Below are 19,550 nucleotides of genomic sequence, written 5' to 3' on the forward strand. Positions count from 1 at the left end.
CTGGTGACCCCTGGTGACCCCAAATGACCTTTGACCTGCACCGAAAACAAAGGGTAAGTGGCACTTTAATGGGTACTCCGGCCAACCGATCTTAAGTCGGTCCGACATTACCCACTTGAGATATCTCGTTGACAAGATTTTGACCATTTGACCCCTGGTGACCCCAAATGACCTTTGACCAGCACCGAAAACAAAGGGTAAGTGGCACTTGAATGGGTACTCCGGCCAACCGATGTTAAGTCGGTCCGACATTACCCGCTTGAGATATCTCGTTGACAAGATTTTGACCATTTGACCCCTGGTGACACCAAATGACCTTTGACCTGCACCGAAAACAAAGGGTAAGTGGCACTTGAATGGGTACTCCGGCCAACCGATCTTAAGTCGGTCCGACATTACCCGCCTGAGATAACTCGTTGACAAGATTTTGACCATTTGACCCCTGGTGACCCCAAATGACCTTTGACCTGCACCGAAAACAAAGGGTAAGTGGCACTTGAATGGGTACTCCGGCCAACCGATCTTATGTCGGTCCGACATAACCCACTTGAGATATCTCGTTGACAAGATTTTGACCATTTGACCCATGGTGACCCCTGGTGACCTTTGACCTGCACCGAAAACAATTGGTAAGTGGCACTTGAATGGGTACTCCGGCCAACCGATCTTAAGTCGGTCCGACAAAACCCACTTGAGATATCTCGTTGACAAGATTTTGACCATTTGACCCCTGGTGACCCCAAATGACCTTTGACCTGCACCGAAAACAAAGGGTAAGTGGCACTTGAGTGTGTACTCCGGCTCACCGATGTTAAGTCGATCCGATATTACCCACTTGAGATATCTCGTTGACAAGATTTTGACCATTTGACCCCTGGTGACCCCAAATGACCTTTGACCAGTACCGAAAACAAAGGGTAAGTGGCACTTGAATGGGTACTCCGGCCAACCGATCTTATGTCGTTCCGACATTACCCACTTGAGATATCTCGTTGACAAGATTTTGACCATTTGACCCCTGGTGACCCTTGGTGACCCCAAATGACCTTTGACCTGCACCGAAAGCAAAGGGTAAGTGGCACTTGAATGGGTACTCCGGCCAACCGATGTTAAGTCGTTCCGACATTACCCACTTGAGATAACTCGTTGACAAGATTTTGACCATTTGACCCCTGGTGACCCCAAATGACCTTTGACCTGCACGGAAAACAAAGGGTACGTGGCACTTGAATGGGTACTCCGGCCAACCGATGTTAAGTCGTTCCGACATTACCCACTTGAGATATCTCGTTGACAAGATTTTGACCATTTGACCCCTGGTGACCCCAAATGACCTGTGACCTGCACCGAAAACAAAGGGTAAGTGGCACTTGAATGGGTACTACGGCCAACCGATCTTAAGTCGGTCCGACATTACCCACTTGAGATATCTCGTTGACAAGATTTTGACCATTTGACCCCTGGTGACCCCTGGTGACCCCTGGTGACCCCAAATGACCTTTGACCTTCACCGAAAACAAAGGGTAAGTGGCACTTGAATGGGTACTCCGGCCAACCGATCTTAAGTCGGTCCGACATAACCCACTTGAGATATCTCGTTGACAAGATTTTGACCATTTGACCCCTGGTGACCCCAAATGACCTTTGACCAGCACCGAAAACAAAGGGTAAGTGGTACTTGAATGGGTACTCCGGCCAACCGATGTTAAGTCGGTCCGACATTACCCGCTTGAGATATCTCGTTGACAAGATTTTGACCATTTGACCCCTGGTGACCCGTAATGACCTTTGACCTGCACCGAAAACAAAGGGTAAGTGGCACTTGAATGGGTACTCCGGCCAACCGATCTTAAGTCGGTCCGACATTACCCGCTTGAGATATCTCGTTGACAAGATTTTGACCATTTGACCCCTGGTGACCCCTGGTGACCCCAAATGACCTTTGACCTTCACCGAAAACAAAGGGTAATTGGCACTTGAATGGGTACTCCGGCCAACCGATCTTAAGTCGGTCCGACATAACCCGCTTGAGATATCTCGTTGACAAGATTTTGACCATTTGACCCCTGGTGACCCCAAATGACCTTTGACCAGCACCGAAAACAAAGGGTAAGTGGCACTTGAATGGGTACTCCGGCCAACCGATGTTAAGTCGGTCCGACATTACCCGCTTGAGATATCTCGTTGACAAGATTTTGACCATTTGACCCCTGGTGACACCAAATGACCTTTGACCTGCACCGAAAACAAAGGGTAAGTGGCACTTGAATGGGTACTCCGGCCAACCGATCTTAAGTCGGTCCGACATTACCCGCCTGAGATAACTCGTTGACAAGATTTTGACCATTTGACCCCTGGTGACCCCAAATGACCTTTGACCTGCACCGAAAACAAAGGGTAAGTGGCACTTGAATGGGTACTCCGGCCAACCGATCTTATGTCGGTCCGACATAACCCACTTGAGATATCTCGTTGACAAGATTTTGACCATTTGACCCATGGTGACCCCTGGTGACCTTTGACCTGCACCGAAAACAATTGGTAAGTGGCACTTGAGTGTGTACTCCGGCTCACCGATGTTAAGTCGATCCGATATTACCCACTTGAGATATCTCGTTGACAAGATTTTGACCATTTGACCCCTGGTGACCCCAAATGACCTTTGACCAGTACCGAAAACAAAGGGTAAGTGGCACTTGAATGGGTACTCCGGCCAACCGATCTTATGTCGTTCCGACATTACCCACTTGAGATATCTCGTTGACAAGATTTTGACCATTTGACCCCTGGTGACCCTTGGTGACCCCAAATGACCTTTGACCTGCACCGAAAGCAAAGGGTAAGTGGCACTTGAATGGGTACTCCGGCCAACCGATGTTAAGTCGTTCCGACATTACCCACTTGAGATAACTCGTTGACAAGATTTTGACCATTTGACCCCTGGTGACCCCAAATGACCTTTGACCTGCACGGAAAACAAAGGGTACGTGGCACTTGAATGGGTACTCCGGCCAACCGATGTTAAGTCGTTCCGACATTACCCACTTGAGATATCTCGTTGACAAGATTTTGACCATTTGACCCCTGGTGACCCCAAATGACCTGTGACCTGCACCGAAAACAAAGGGTAAGTGGCACTTGAATGGGTACTACGGCCAACCGATCTTAAGTCGGTCCGACATTACCCACTTGAGATATCTCGTTGACAAGATTTTGACCATTTGACCCCTGGTGACCCCAAATGACCTGTGACCTGCACCGAAAACAAAGGGTAAGTGGCACTTGAATGGGTACTACGGCCAACCGATCTTAAGTCGGTCCGACATTACCCACTTGAGATATCTCGTTGACAGGATTTTGACCATTTGACCCCTGGTGACCCATGGTGACCCCAAATGACCTTTGACCTGCACCGAAAACAAAGGGTAAGTGGCACTTGAATGGGTACTCCGGCCAACCGATCTTAAGTCGGTCCGACATTACCCACTTGAGATATCTCGTTGACAAGATTTTGACCATTTGACCGCTGGTGACCCCAAATGACCTGTGACCTGCACCGAAAACAAAGGGTAAGTGGCACTTGAATGGGTACTCCGGCCAACCAATCTTAAGTCGGTCCGACATTACCCACTTGAGATAACTCGTTGACAAGATTTTGATCATTTGACCCCTGGTGACCCCAAATGACCTTTAACCTTCACCGAAAACAAAGGGTAAGTGGCACTTGAATGGGTACTCCGGCCAACCGATCTTAAGTCGGTCCGACATAACCCACTTGAGATATCTCGTTGACAAGATTTTGACCATTTGACCCCTGGTGACCCCAAATGACCTTTGACCAGCACCGAAAACAAAGGGTAAGTGGTACTTGAATGGGTACTCCGGCCAACCGATGTTAAGTCGGTCCGACATTACCCGCTTGAGATATCTCGTTGACAAGATTTTGACCATTTGACCCCTGGTGACCCGTAATGACCTTTGACCTGCACCGAAAACAAAGGGTAAGTGGCACTTGAATGGGTACTCCGGCCAACCGATCTTAAGTCGGTCCGACATTACCCGCTTGAGATATCTCGTTGACAAGATTTTGACCATTTGACCCCTGGTGACCCCTGGTGACCCCAAATGACCTTTGACCTTCACCGAAAACAAAGGGTAATTGGCACTTGAATGGGTACTCCGGCCAACCGATCTTAAGTCGGTCCGACATAACCCGCTTGAGATATCTCGTTGACAAGATTTTGACCATTTGACCCCTGGTGACCCCAAATGACCTTTGACCAGCACCGAAAACAAAGGGTAAGTGGCACTTGAATGGGTACTCCGGCCAACCGATGTTAAGTCGGTCCGACATTACCCGCTTGAGATATCTCGTTGACAAGATTTTGACCATTTGACCCCTGGTGACACCAAATGACCTTTGACCTGCACCGAAAACAAAGGGTAAGTGGCACTTGAATGGGTACTCCGGCCAACCGATCTTAAGTCGGTCCGACATTACCCGCCTGAGATAACTCGTTGACAAGATTTTGACCATTTGACCCCTGGTGACCCCAAATGACCTTTGACCTGCACCGAAAACAATTGGTAAGTGGCACTTGAATGGGTACTCCGGCCAACCGATCTTATGTCGGTCCGACATAACCCACTTGAGATATCTCGTTGACAAGATTTTGACCATTTGACCCATGGTGACCCCTGGTGACCTTTGACCTGCACCGAAAACAATTGGTAAGTGGCACTTGAATGGGTACTCCGGCCAACCGATCTTAAGTCGGTCCGACAAAACCCACTTGAGATATCTCGTTGACAAGATTTTGACCATTTGACCCCTGGTGACCCCAAATGACCTTTGACCTGCACCGAAAACAAAGGGTAAGTGGCACTTGAGTGTGTACTCCGGCTCACCGATGTTAAGTCGATCCGATATTACCCACTTGAGATATCTCGTTGACAAGATTTTGACCATTTGACCCCTGGTGACCCCAAATGACCTTTGACCTGCACCGAAAACAAAGGGTAAGTGGCACTTGAATGGGTACTCCGGCCAACCGATCTTATGTCGTTCCGACATTACCCACTTGAGATATCTCGTTGACAAGATTTTGACCATTTGACCCCTGGTGACCCTTGGTGACCCCAAATGACCTTTGACCTGCACCGAAAGCAAAGGGTAAGTGGCACTTGAATGGGTACTCCGGCCAACCGATGTTAAGTCGTTCCGACATTACCCACTTGAGATAACTCGTTGACAAGATTTTGACCATTTGACCCCTGGTGACCCCAAATGACCTTTGACCTGCACCGAAAACAAAGGGTACGTGGCACTTGAATGGGTACTCCGGCCAACCGATGTTAAGTCGTTCCGACATTACCCACTTGAGATATCTCGTTGACAAGATTTTGACCATTTGACCCCTGGTGACCCCAAATGACCTGTGACCTGCACCGAAAACAAAGGGTAAGTGGCACTTGAATGGGTACTACGGCCAACCGATCTTAAGTCGGTCCGACATTACCCACTTGAGATATCTCGTTGACAAGATTTTGACCATTTGACCCCTGGTGACCCCAAATGACCTGTGACCTGCACCGAAAACAAAGGGTAAGTGGCACTTGAATGGGTACTACGGCCAACCGATCTTAAGTCGGTCCGACATTACCCACTTGAGATATCTCGTTGACAGGATTTTGACCATTTGACCCCTGGTGACCCATGGTGACCCCAAATGACCTTTGACCTGCACCGAAAACAAAGGGTAAGTGGCACTTGAATGGGTACTCCGGCCAACCGATCTTAAGTCGGTCCGACATTACCCACTTGAGATATCTCGTTGACAAGATTTTGACCATTTGACCGCTGGTGACCCCAAATGACCTGTGACCTGCACCGAAAACAAAGGGTAAGTGGCACTTGAATGGGTACTCCGGCCAACCAATCTTAAGTCGGTCCGACACTACCCACTTGAGATAACTCGTTGACAAGATTTTGATCATTTGACCCCTGGTGACCCCAAATGACCTTTGACCTGCATTGAAAACAAAGGGTAAGTGGCACTTGATTGGGTACTCCGGCCAACCGATCTTATGTCGGTCCGACACAACCCACTTGAGATATCTCGTTGACAAGATTTTGATCATTTGACCCCTGGTGACCCCAAATGACCTTTGACCTGCACCGAAAACAAAGGGTAAGTGGCACTTGAATGGGTACTCCGGCCAACCGATCTTAAGTCGGTCCGACACAACCCACTTGAGATATCTCGTTGACAAGATTTTGACCACTTGACCCCTGGTGACCCCTGGTGACCCCAAATGACCTTTGACCTGCACCGAAAACAAAGGGTAACTGGCACTTGAATGGGTACTCCGGCCAACCGATCTTAAGTCGGTCCGACATTACCCACTTGAGATATCTCGTTGACAAGATTTTGACCATTTGACCCCTGGTGACCCCAAATGACCTTTGACCAGCACCGAAAACAAAGGGTAAGTGGCACTTGAATGGGTACTACGGCCAACCGATGTTAAGTCGGTCCGACATAACCCACTTGAGATATCTCGTTGACAAGATTTTGACCATTTGACCCCTGGTGACCCCAAATGACCTTTGACCAGCACTGAATACAAAGGGTAAGTGGCACTTGAATGGGTACTACGGCCAACCGATCTTAAGTCGGTCCGACAATACCCACTTGAGATATCTCGTTGACAAGATTTTGACCATTTCACCACTGGTGACCCCCGGTGACCCCAAATGACCTTTAACCTGCACCGAAAACAAAGGGTAAGTGGCACTTGAATGGGTACTCCGGCCAACCGATCTTAAGTCGGTCCGACATTACCCACTTGAGATATCTCGTTGACAAGATTTTGACCATTTGACCCCTGATGACCCCAAATGACCTTTGACCTGCACCGAAAACAAAGGGTAAGTGGCACTTGAATGGGTACTCCGGCCAACCGATCTTATGTCGGTCCGACATTACCCACTTGAGATATCTCGTTGACAAGATTTTGACCATTTGACCCCTGGTGACCCCAAATGACCTGTGACCTGCACCGAAAACAAAGGGTAAGTGGCACTTGAATGGGTACTACGGCCAACCGATCTTAAGTCGGTCCGACATTACCCACTTGAGATATCTCGTTGACAAGATTTTGACCATTTGACCCCTGGTGACCCCAAATGACCTGTGACCTGCACCGAAAACAAAGGGTAAGTGGCACTTGAATGGGTACTACGGCCAACCGATCTTAAGTCGGTCCGACATTACCCACTTGAGATATCTCGTTGACAGGATTTTGACCATTTGACCCCTGGTGACCCATGGTGACCCCAAATGACCTTTGACCTGCACCGAAAACAAAGGGTAAGTGGCACTTGAATGGGTACTCCGGCCAACCGATCTTAAGTCGGTCCGACATTACCCACTTGAGATATCTCGTTGACAAGATTTTGACCATTTGACCGCTGGTGACCCCAAATGACCTGTGACCTGCACCGAAAACAAAGGGTAAGTGGCACTTGAATGGGTACTCCGGCCAACCAATCTTAAGTCGGTCCGACATTACCCACTTGAGATAACTCGTTGACAAGATTTTGATCATTTGACCCCTGGTGACCCCAAATGACCTTTGACCTGCATTGAAAACAAAGGGTAAGTGGCACTTGATTGGGTACTCCGGCCAACCGATCTTATGTCGGTCCGACACAACCCACTTGAGATATCTCGTTGACAAGATTTTGATCATTTGACCCCTGGTGACCCCAAATGACCTTTGACCTGCACCGAAAACAAAGGGTAAGTGGCACTTGAATGGGTACTCCGGCCAACCGATCTTAAGTCGGTCCGACACAACCCACTTGAGATATCTCGTTGACAAGATTTTGACCACTTGACCCCTGGTGACCCCTGGTGACCCCAAATGACCTTTGACCTGCACCGAAAACAAAGGGTAACTGGCACTTGAATGGGTACTCCGGCCAACCGATCTTAAGTCGGTCCGACATTACCCACTTGAGATATCTCGTTGACAAGATTTTGACCATTTGACCCCTGGTGACCCCAAATGACCTTTGACCAGCACCGAAAACAAAGGGTAAGTGGCACTTGAATGGGTACTACGGCCAACCGATGTTAAGTCGGTCCGACATAACCCACTTGAGATATCTCGTTGACAAGATTTTGACCATTTGACCCCTGGTGACCCCAAATGACCTTTGACCAGCACTGAATACAAAGGGTAAGTGGCACTTGAATGGGTACTACGGCCAACCGATCTTAAGTCGGTCCGACAATACCCACTTGAGATATCTCGTTGACAAGATTTTGACCATTTCACCACTGGTGACCCCCGGTGACCCCAAATGACCTTTAACCTGCACCGAAAACAAAGGGTAAGTGGCACTTGAATGGGTACTCCGGCCAACCGATCTTAAGTCGGTCCGACATTACCCACTTGAGATATCTCGTTGACAAGATTTTGACCATTTGACCCCTGATGACCCCAAATGACCTTTGACCTGCACCGAAAACAAAGGGTAAGTGGCACTTGAATGGGTACTCCGGCCAACCGATCTTATGTCGGTCCGACATTACCCACTTGAGATATCTCGTTGACAAGATTTTGACCATTTGACCCCTGCTGACCCCAAATGACCTTTGACCTGCACCGAAAACAAAGGGTAAGTGGCACTTGAATGGGTACTCCGGCCAACCGATCTTATGTCGGTCCGACATTACCCACTTGAGATATCTCGTTGACAAGATTTTGACCATTTGACCCATGGTGACCCCGGTGACCCCAAATGACCTTTGACCTGCACCGAAAACAAAGGGTAAGTGGCACTTGAATGGGTACTCCGGCCAACCGATCTTATGTCGGTCCGACATTACCCACTTGAGATATCTCGTTGACAAGATTTTGACCATTTGACCCCTGGTGACCCCTAATGACCTTTGACCTGCATCGAAAACAAAGGGTAAGTGGCACTTGATTGGGTACTCCGGCCAACCGATCTTATGTCGGTCCGACACAACCCACTTGAGATATCTCGTTGACAAGATTTTGATCATTTGACCCCTGGTGACCCCAAATGACCTTTGACCTGCACCGAAAACAAAGGGTAAGTGGCACTTGAATGGGTACTACGGCCAACCGATCTTAAGTCGGTCCGACACAACCCACTTGAGATATCTCGTTGACAAGATTTTGACCATTTGACCCCTGGTGACCCCTGGTGACCCCAAATGACCTTTGACCTGCACCGAAAACAAAGGGTAAGTGGCACTTTAATGGGTACTCCGGCCAACCGATCTTAAGTCGGTCCGACATTACCCACTTGAGATATCTCGTTGACAAGATTTTGACCATTTGACCCCTGGTGACCCCAAATGACCTTTGACCAGCACCGAAAACAAAGGGTAAGTGGCACTTGAATGGGTACTACGGCCAACCGATGTTAAGTCGGTCCGACATAACCCACTTGAGATATCTCGTTGACAAGATTTTGACCATTTGACCCCTGGTGACCCCAAATGACCTTTGACCAGCACAGAATACAAAGGGTAAGTGGCACTTGAATGGGTACTACGGCCAACCGATCTTAAGTCGGTCCGACAATACCCACTTGAGATATCTCGTTGACAAGATTTTGACCATTTCACCACTGGTGACCCCCGGTGACCCCAAATGACCTTTAACCTGCACCGAAAACAAAGGGTAAGTGGCACTTGAATGGGTACTCCGGCCAACCGATCTTAAGTCGGTCCGACATTACCCACTTGAGATATCTCGTTGACAAGATTTTGACCATTTGACCCCTGATGACCCCAAATGACCTTTGACCTGCACCGAAAACAAAGGGTAAGTGGCACTTGAATGGGTACTCCGGCCAACCGATCTTATGTCGGTCCGACATTACCCACTTGAGATATCTCGTTGACAAGATTTTGACCATTTGACCCCTGCTGACCCCAAATGACCTTTGACCTGCACCGAAAACAAAGGGTAAGTGGCACTTGAATGGGTACTCCGGCAAACCGATCTTATGTCGGTCCGACATTACCCACTTGAGATATCTCGTTGACAAGATTTTGACCATTTGACCCATGGTGACCCCCGGTGACTCCAAATGACCTTTGACCTGCACCGAAAACAAAGGGTAAGTGGCACTTGAATGGGTACTCCGGCCAACCGATCTTAAGTCGGTCCGACATTACCCACTTGAGATATCTCGTTGACAAGATTTTGACCATTTGACCCCTGGTGACCCCAAATGACCTTTGACCTGCACCGAAAACAAAGGGTAAGTGGCACTTGAATGGGTACTCCGGCCAACCGATCTTATGTCGGTCCGACATAACCCGCTTGAGATATCTCGTTGACAAGATTTTGACCATTTGACCCCTGGTGACCCCGGTGACCCCAAATGACCTTTGACCTGCACCGAAAACAAAGGGTAAGTGGCACTTGAATGGGTACTCCGGCCAACCGATCTTATGTCGGTCCGACATTACCCACTTGAGATATCTCGTTGACAAGATTTTGACCATTTGACCCCTGGTGACCCCTAATGACCTTTGACCTGCATCGAAAACAAAGGGTAAGTGGCACTTGATTGGGTACTCCGGCCAACCGATCTTATGTCGGTCCGACACAACCCACTTGAGATATCTCGTTGACAAGATTTTGATCATTTGACCCCTGGTGACCCCAAATGACCTTTGACCTGCACCGAAAACAAAGGGTAAGTGGCACTTGAATGGGTACTACGGCCAACCGATCTTAAGTCGGTCCGACACAACCCACTTGAGATATCTCGTTGACAAGATTTTGACCCCTGGTGACCCCTGGTGACCCCAAATGACCTTTGACCTGCACCGAAAACAAAGGGTAAGTGGCACTTGAATGGGTACTCCGGCCCACCGATCTTAAGTCGGTCCGACATTACCCACTTGAGATATCTCGTTGACAAGATTTTGACCATTTGACCCCTGGTGACCCCAAATGACCTTTGACCTGCATCGAAAACAAAGGGTAAGTGGCACTTGAATGGGTACTACGGCCAACCGATGTTAAGTCGGTCCGACACAACCCACTTGAGATATCTCGTTGACAAGATTTTGATCATTTGACCCCTGGTGACCCCAAATGACCTTTGACCTGCACCGAAAACAAAGGGTAAGTGGCACTTGAATGGGTACTACGGCCAACCGATCTTAAGTCGGTCCGACACAACCCACTTGAGATATCTCGTTGACAAGATTTTGACCCCTGGTGACCCCTGGTGACCCCAAATGACCTTTGACCTGCACCGAAAACAAAGGGTAAGTGGCACTTGATTGGGTACTCCGGCCCACCGATCTTAAGTCGGTCCGACATTACCCACTTGAGATATCTCGTTGACAAGATTTTGACCATTTGACCCCTGGTGACCCCAAATGACCTTTGACCAGCACCGAAAACAAAGGGTAAGTGGCACTTGAATGGGTACTACGGCCAACCGATGTTAAGTCGGTCCGACATAACCCACTTGAGATATCTCGTTGACAAGATTTTGACCATTTGACCCCTGGTGACCCCAAATGACCTTTGACCAGCACTGAATACAAAGGGTAAGTGGCACTTGAATGGGTACTCCGGCAAACCGATCTTATGTCGGTCCGACATTACCCACTTGAGATATCTCGTTGACAAGATTTTGACCATTTGACCCATGGTGACCCCCGGTGACTCCAAATGACCTTTGACCTGCACCGAAAACAAAGGGTAAGTGGCACTTGAATGGGTACTCCGGCCAACCGATCTTAAGTCGGTCCGACATTACCCACTTGAGATATCTCGTTGACAAGATTTTGACCATTTGACCCCTGGTGACCCCAAATGACCTTTGACCTGCACCGAAAACAAAGGGTAAGTGGCACTTGAATGGGTACTCCGGCCAACCGATCTTATGTCGGTCCGACATAACCCGCTTGAGATATCTCGTTGACAAGATTTTGACCATTTGACCCCTGGTGACCCCGGTGACCCCAAATGACCTTTGACCTGCACCGAAAACAAAGGGTAAGTGGCACTTGAATGGGTACTCCGGCCAACCGATCTTATGTCGGTCCGACATTACCCACTTGAGATATCTCGTTGACAAGATTTTGACCATTTGACCCCTGGTGACCCCAAATGACCTTTGACCTGCATCGAAAACAAAGGGTAAGTGGCACTTGATTGGGTACTCCGGCCAACCGATCTTATGTCGGTCCGACACAACCCACTTGAGATATCTCGTTGACAAGATTTTGATCATTTGACCCCTGGTGACCCCAAATGACCTTTGACCTGCACCGAAAACAAAGGGTAAGTGGCACTTGAATGGGTACTACGGCCAACCGATCTTAAGTCGGTCCGACACAACCCACTTGAGATATCTCGTTGACAAGATTTTGACCCCTGGTGACCCCTGGTGACCCCAAATGACCTTTGACCTGCACCGAAAACAAAGGGTAAGTGGCACTTGATTGGGTACTCCGGCCCACCGATCTTAAGTCGGTCCGACATTACCCACTTGAGATATCTCGTTGACAAGATTTTGACCATTTGACCCCTGGTGACCCCAAATGACCTTTGACCAGCACCGAAAACAAAGGGTAAGTGGCACTTGAATGGGTACTACGGCCAACCGATGTTAAGTCGGTCCGACATAACCCACTTGAGATATCTCGTTGACAAGATTTTGACCATTTGACCCCTGGTGACCCCAAATGACCTTTGACCAGCACTGAATACAAAGGGTAAGTGGCACTTGAATGGGTACTACGGCCAACCGATCTTAAGTCGGTCCGACAATACCCACTTGAGATATCTCGTTGACAAGATTTTGACCATTTCACCACTGGTGACCCCCGGTGACCCCAAATGACCTTTAACCTGCACCGAAAACAAAGGGTAAGTGGCACTTGAATGGGTACTCCGGCCAACCGATCTTAAGTCGGTCCGACATTACCCACTTGAGATATCTCGTTGACAAGATTTTGACCATTTGACCCCTGATGACCCCAAATGACCTTTGACCTGCACCGAAAACAAAGGGTAAGTGGCACTTGAATGGGTACTCCGGCCAACCGATCTTATGTCGGTCCGACATTACCCACTTGAGATATCTCGTTGACAAGATTTTGACCATTTGACCCCTGCTGACCCCAAATGACCTTTGACCTGCACCGAAAACAAAGGGTAAGTGGCACTTGAATGGGTACTCCGGCAAACCGATCTTATGTCGGTCCGACATTACCCACTTGAGATATCTCGTTGACAAGATTTTGACCATTTGACCCATGGTGACCCCCGGTGACTCCAAATGACCTTTGACCTGCACCGAAAACAAAGGGTAAGTGGCACTTGAATGGGTACTCCGGCCAACCGATCTTAAGTCGGTCCGACATTACCCACTTGAGATATCTCGTTGACAAGATTTTGACCATTTGACCCCTGGTGACCCCAAATGACCTTTGACCTGCACCGAAAACAAAGGGTAAGTGGCACTTGAATGGGTACTCCGGCCAACCGATCTTATGTCGGTCCGACATTACCCACTTGAGATATCTCGTTGACAAGATTTTGACCATTTGACCCCTGGTGACCCCAAATGACCTTTGACCTGCACCGAAAACAAAGGGTAAGTGGCACTTGAATGAGTACTCCGGCCAACCGATCTTATGTCGGTCCGACATAACCCGCTTGAGATATCTCGTTGACAAGATTTTGACCATTTGACCCCTGGTGACCCCCGGTGACCCCAAATGACCTTTGACCTGCACCGAAAACAAAGGGTAAGTGGCACTTGAATGGGTACTCCGGCCAACCGATCTTAAGTCGGTCCGACATTACCCACTTGAGATATCTCGTTGACAAGATTTTGACCATTTGACCCCTGGTGACCCCTAATGACCTTTGACCTGCACCGAAAACAAAGGGTAAGTGGCACTTGAATGGGTACTCCGGCCAACCGATCTTATGTCGGTCCGACAATACCCACTTGAGATATCTCGTTGACAAGATTTTGACCATTTGACCCCTGGTGACCCCTAATGACCTTTGACCTGCACCGAAAACAAAGGGTAAGTGGCACTTGAATGGGTACTCCGGCCAACCGATCTTAAGTCGGTCCGACATTACCCGCTTGAGATATCTCGTTGACAAGATTTTGACCATTTGACCCCTGGTGACCCCTGGTGACCCCTGGTGACCCCAAATGACCTTTGACCTTCACCGAAAACAAAGGGTAAGTGGCACTTGAATGGGTACTCCGGCCAACCGATCTTAAGTCGGTCCGACATAACCCACTTGAGATATCTCGTTGACAAGATTTTGACCATTTGACCCCTGGTGACCCCAAATGACCTTTGACCAGCACCGAAAACAAAGGGTAAGTGGTACTTGAATGGGTACTCCGGCCAACCGATGTTAAGTCGGTCCGACAATACCCGCATGAGATATCTCGTTGACAAGATTTTGACCATTTGACCCCTGGTGACCCCTAATGACCTTTGACCTGCACCGAAAACAAAGGGTAAGTGGCACTTGAATGGGTACTCCGGCCAACCGATCTTAAGTCGGTCCGACATTACCCGCTTGAGATATCTCGTTGACAAGATTTTGACCATTTGACCCCTGGTGACCCCTGGTGACCCCTGGTGACCCCAAATGACCTTTGACCTTCACCGAAAACAAAGGGTAAGTGGCACTTGAATGGGTACTCCGGCCAACCGATCTTAAGTCGGTCCGACATAACCCACTTGAGATATCTCGTTGACAAGATTTTGACCATTTGACCCCTGGTGACCCCAAATGACCTTTGACCAGCACCGAAAACAAAGGGTAAGTGGTACTTGAATGGGTACTCCGGCCAACCGATGTTAAGTCGGTCCGACATTACCCGCATGAGATATCTCGTTGACAAGATTTTGACCATTTGACCCCTGGTGACCCCAAATGACCTTTGACCTGCACCGAAAACAAAGGGTAAGTGGCACTTGAATGGGTACTCCGGCCAACCGATCTTAAGTCGGTCCGACATTACCCGCTTGAGATATCTCGTTGACAAGATTTTGACCATTTGACCCCTGGTGACCCCTGGTGACCCCAAATGACCTTTGACCTTCACCGAAAACAAAGGGTAAGTGGCACTTGAATGGGTACTCCGGCCAACCGATCTTAAGTCGGTCCGACATAACCCGCTTGAGATATCTCGTTGACAAGATTTTGACCATTTGACCCCTGGTGACCCCAAATGACCTTTGACCAGCACCGAAAACAAAGGGTAAGTGGTACTTGAATGGGTACTCCGGCCAACCGATGTTAAGTCGGTCCGACATTACCCGCTTGAGATATCTCGTTGACAAGATTTTGACCATTTGACCCCTGGTGACACCAAATGACCTTTGACCTGCACCGAAAACAAATGGTAAGTGGCACTTGAATGGGTACTCCGGCCAACCGATCTTAAGTCGGTCCGACAAAACCCACTTGAGATATCTCGTTGACAAGATTTTGACCATTTGACCCCTGGTGACCCCAAATGACCTTTGACCTGCACCGAAAACAAAGGGTAAGTGGCACTTGAATGGGTACTCCGGCCAACCGATCTTATGTCGGTCCGACATTACCCACTTGAGATATCTCGTTGACAAGATTTTGACCATTTGACCCCTGGTGACCCCAAATGACCTTTGACCTGCACCGAAAACAAAGGGTAAGTGGCACTTGAATGAGTACTCCGGCCAACCGATCTTATGTCGGTCCGACATAACCCGCTTGAGATATCTCGTTGACAAGATTTTGACCATTTGACCCCTGGTGACCCCTGGTGACCCCTAATGACCTTTGACCTGCATCGAAAACAAAGGGTAAGTGGCACTTGAATGGGTACTCCGGCCAACCGATCTTATGTCGGTCCGACATTACCCACTTGAGATATCTCGTTGACAAGATTTTGACCATTTGACCCCTGATGACCCCAAATGACCTTTGACCTGCACCGAAAACAAAGGGTAAGTGGCACTTGAATGGGTACTCCGGCCAACCGATCTTATGTCGGTCCGACATTACCCACTTGAGATATCTCGTTGACAAGATTTTGACCATTTGACCCATGGTGACCCCCGGTGACTCCAAATGACCTTTGACCTGCACCGAAAACAAAGGGTAAGTGGCACTTGAATGGGTACTCCGGCCAACCGATCTTAAGTCGGTCCGACATTACCCACTTGAGATATCTCGTTGACAAGATTTTGACCATTTGACCCCTGGTGACCCCAAATGACCTTTGACCTGCACCGAAAACAAAGGGTAAGTGGCACTTGAATGGGTACTCCGGCCAACCGATCTTATGTCGGTCCGACATTACCCACTTGAGATATCTCGTTGACAAGATTTTGACCATTTGACCCCTGGTGACCCCAAATGACCTTTGACCTGCACCGAAAACAAAGGGTAAGTGGCACTTGAATGAGTACTCCGGCCAACCGATCTTATGTCGGTCCGACATAACCCGCTTGAGATATCTCGTTGACAAGATTTTGACCATTTGACCCCTGGTGACCCCCGGTGACCCCAAATGACCTTTGACCTGCACCGAAAACAAAGGGTAAGTGGCACTTGAATGGGTACTCCGGCCAACCGATCTTAAGTCGGTCCGACATTACCCACTTGAGATATCTCGTTGACAAGATTTTGACCATTTGACCCCTGGTGACCCCTAATGACCTTTGACCTGCACCGAAAACAAAGGGTAAGTGGCACTTGAATGGGTACTCCGGCCAACCGATCTTATGTCGGTCCGACAATACCCACTTGAGATATCTCGTTGACAAGATTTTGACCATTTGACCCCTGGTGACCCCTAATGACCTTTGACCTGCACCGAAAACAAAGGGTAAGTGGCACTTGAATGGGTACTCCGGCCAACCGATCTTAAGTCGGTCCGACATTACCCGCTTGAGATATCTCGTTGACAAGATTTTGACCATTTGACCCCTGGTGACCCCTGGTGACCCCTGGTGACCCCAAATGACCTTTGACCTTCACCGAAAACAAAGGGTAAGTGGCACTTGAATGGGTACTCCGGCCAACCGATCTTATGTCGGTCCGACAATACCCACTTGAGATATCTCGTTGACAAGATTTTGACCATTTGACCCCTGGTGACCCCTAATGACCTTTGACCTGCACCGAAAACAAAGGGTAAGTGGCACTTGAATGGGTACTCCGGCCAACCGATCTTAAGTCGGTCCGACATTACCCGCTTGAGATATCTCGTTGACAAGATTTTGACCATTTGACCCCTGGTGACCCCTGGTGACCCCTGGTGACCCCAAATGACCTTTGACCTTCACCGAAAACAAAGGGTAAGTGGCACTTGAATGGGTACTCCGGCCAACCGATCTTAAGTCGGTCCGACATAACCCACTTGAGATATCTCGTTGACAAGATTTTGACCATTTGACCCCTGGTGACCCCAAATGACCTTTGACCAGCACCGAAAACAAAGGGTAAGTGGTACTTGAATGGGTACTCCGGCCAACCGATGTTAAGTCGGTCCGACAATACCCGCATGAGATATCTCGTTGACAAGATTTTGACCATTTGACCCCTGGTGACCCCTAATGACCTTTGACCTGCACCGAAAACAAAGGGTAAGTGGCACTTGAATGGGTACTCCGGCCAACCGATCTTAAGTCGGTCCGACATTACCCGCTTGAGATATCTCGTTGACAAGATTTTGACCATTTGACCCCTGGTGACCCCTGGTGACCCCTGGTGACCCCAAATGACCTTTGACCTTCACCGAAAACAAAGGGTAAGTGGCACTTGAATGGGTACTCCGGCCAACCGATCTTAAGTCGGTCCGACATAACCCACTTGAGATATCTCGTTGACAAGATTTTGACCATTTGACCCCTGGTGACCCCAAATGACCTTTGACCAGCACCGAAAACAAAGGGTAAGTGGTACTTGAATGGGTACTCCGGCCAACCGATGTTAAGTCGGTCCGACATTACCCGCATGAGATATCTCGTTGACAAGATTTTGACCATTTGACCCCTGGTGACCCCAAATGACCTTTGACCTGCACCGAAAACAAAGGGTAAGTGGCACTTGAATGGGTACTCCGGCCAACCGATCTTAAGTCGGTCCGACATTACCCGCTTGAGATATCTCGTTGACAAGATTTTGACCATTTGACCCCTGGTGACCCCTGGTGACCCCAAATGACCTTTGACCTTCACCGAAAACAAAGGGTAAGTGGCACTTGAATGGGTACTCCGGCCAACCGATCTTAAGTCGGTCCGACATAACCCGCTTGAGATATCTCGTTGACAAGATTTTGACCATTTGACCCCTGGTGACCCCAAATGACCTTTGACCAGCACCGAAAACAAAGGGTAAGTGGTACTTGAATGGGTACTCCGGCCAACCGATGTTAAGTCGGTCCGACATTACCCGCTTGAGATATCTCGTTGACAAGATTTTGACCATTTGACCCCTGGTGACACCAAATGACCTTTGACCTGCACCGAAAACAAAGGGTAAGTGGCACTTGAATGGGTACTCCGGCCAACCGATCTTATGTCGGTCCGACATAACCCACTTGAGATATCTCGTTGACAAGATTTTGACCATTTGACCCATGGTGACCCCTGGTGACCTTTGACCTGCACCGAAAACAAATGGTAAGTGGCACTTGAATGGGTACTCCGGCCAACCGATCTTAAGTCGGTCCGACAAAACCCACTTGAGATATCTCGTTGACAAGATTTTGACCATTTGACCCCTGGTGACCCCAAATGACCTTTGACCTGCACCGAAAACAAAGGGTAAGTGGCACTTGAATGGGTACTCCGGCCAACCGATCTTATGTCGGTCCGACATTACCCACTTGAGATATCTCGTTGACAAGATTTTGACCATTTGACCCCTGGTGACCCCAAATGACCTTTGACCTGCACCGAAAACAAAGGGTAAGTGGCACTTGAATGAGTACTCCGGCCAACCGATCTTATGTCGGTCCGACATAACCCGCTTGAGATATCTCGTTGACAAGATTTTGACCATTTGACCCCTGGTGACCCCTGGTGACCCCTAATGACCTTTGACCTGCACCGAAAACAAAGGGTAAGTGGCACTTGAATGGGTACTCCGGCCAACCGATCTTATGTCGGTCCGACATTACCCACTTGAGATATCTCGTTGACAAGATTTTGACCATTTGACCCCTGGTGACCCCTAATGACCTTTGACCTGCACCGAAAACAAAGGGTAAGTGGCACTTGAATGGGTACTCCGGCCAACCGATCTTAAGTCGGTCCGACATTACCCGCTTGAGATATCTCGTTGACAAGATTTTGACCATTTGACCCCTGGTGACCCCTGGTGACCCCTGGTGACCCCAAATGACCTTTGACCTTCACCGAAAACAAAGGGTAAGTGGCACTTGAATGGGTACTCCGGCCAACCGATCTTAAGTCGGTCCGACATAACCCACTTGA

This window comes from Apostichopus japonicus, chromosome 18 (genome assembly GCF_037975245.1).
Source record: "Apostichopus japonicus isolate 1M-3 chromosome 18, ASM3797524v1, whole genome shotgun sequence".
Classification (NCBI taxonomy): Eukaryota; Metazoa; Echinodermata; class Holothuroidea; order Aspidochirotida; family Stichopodidae; genus Apostichopus; species Apostichopus japonicus.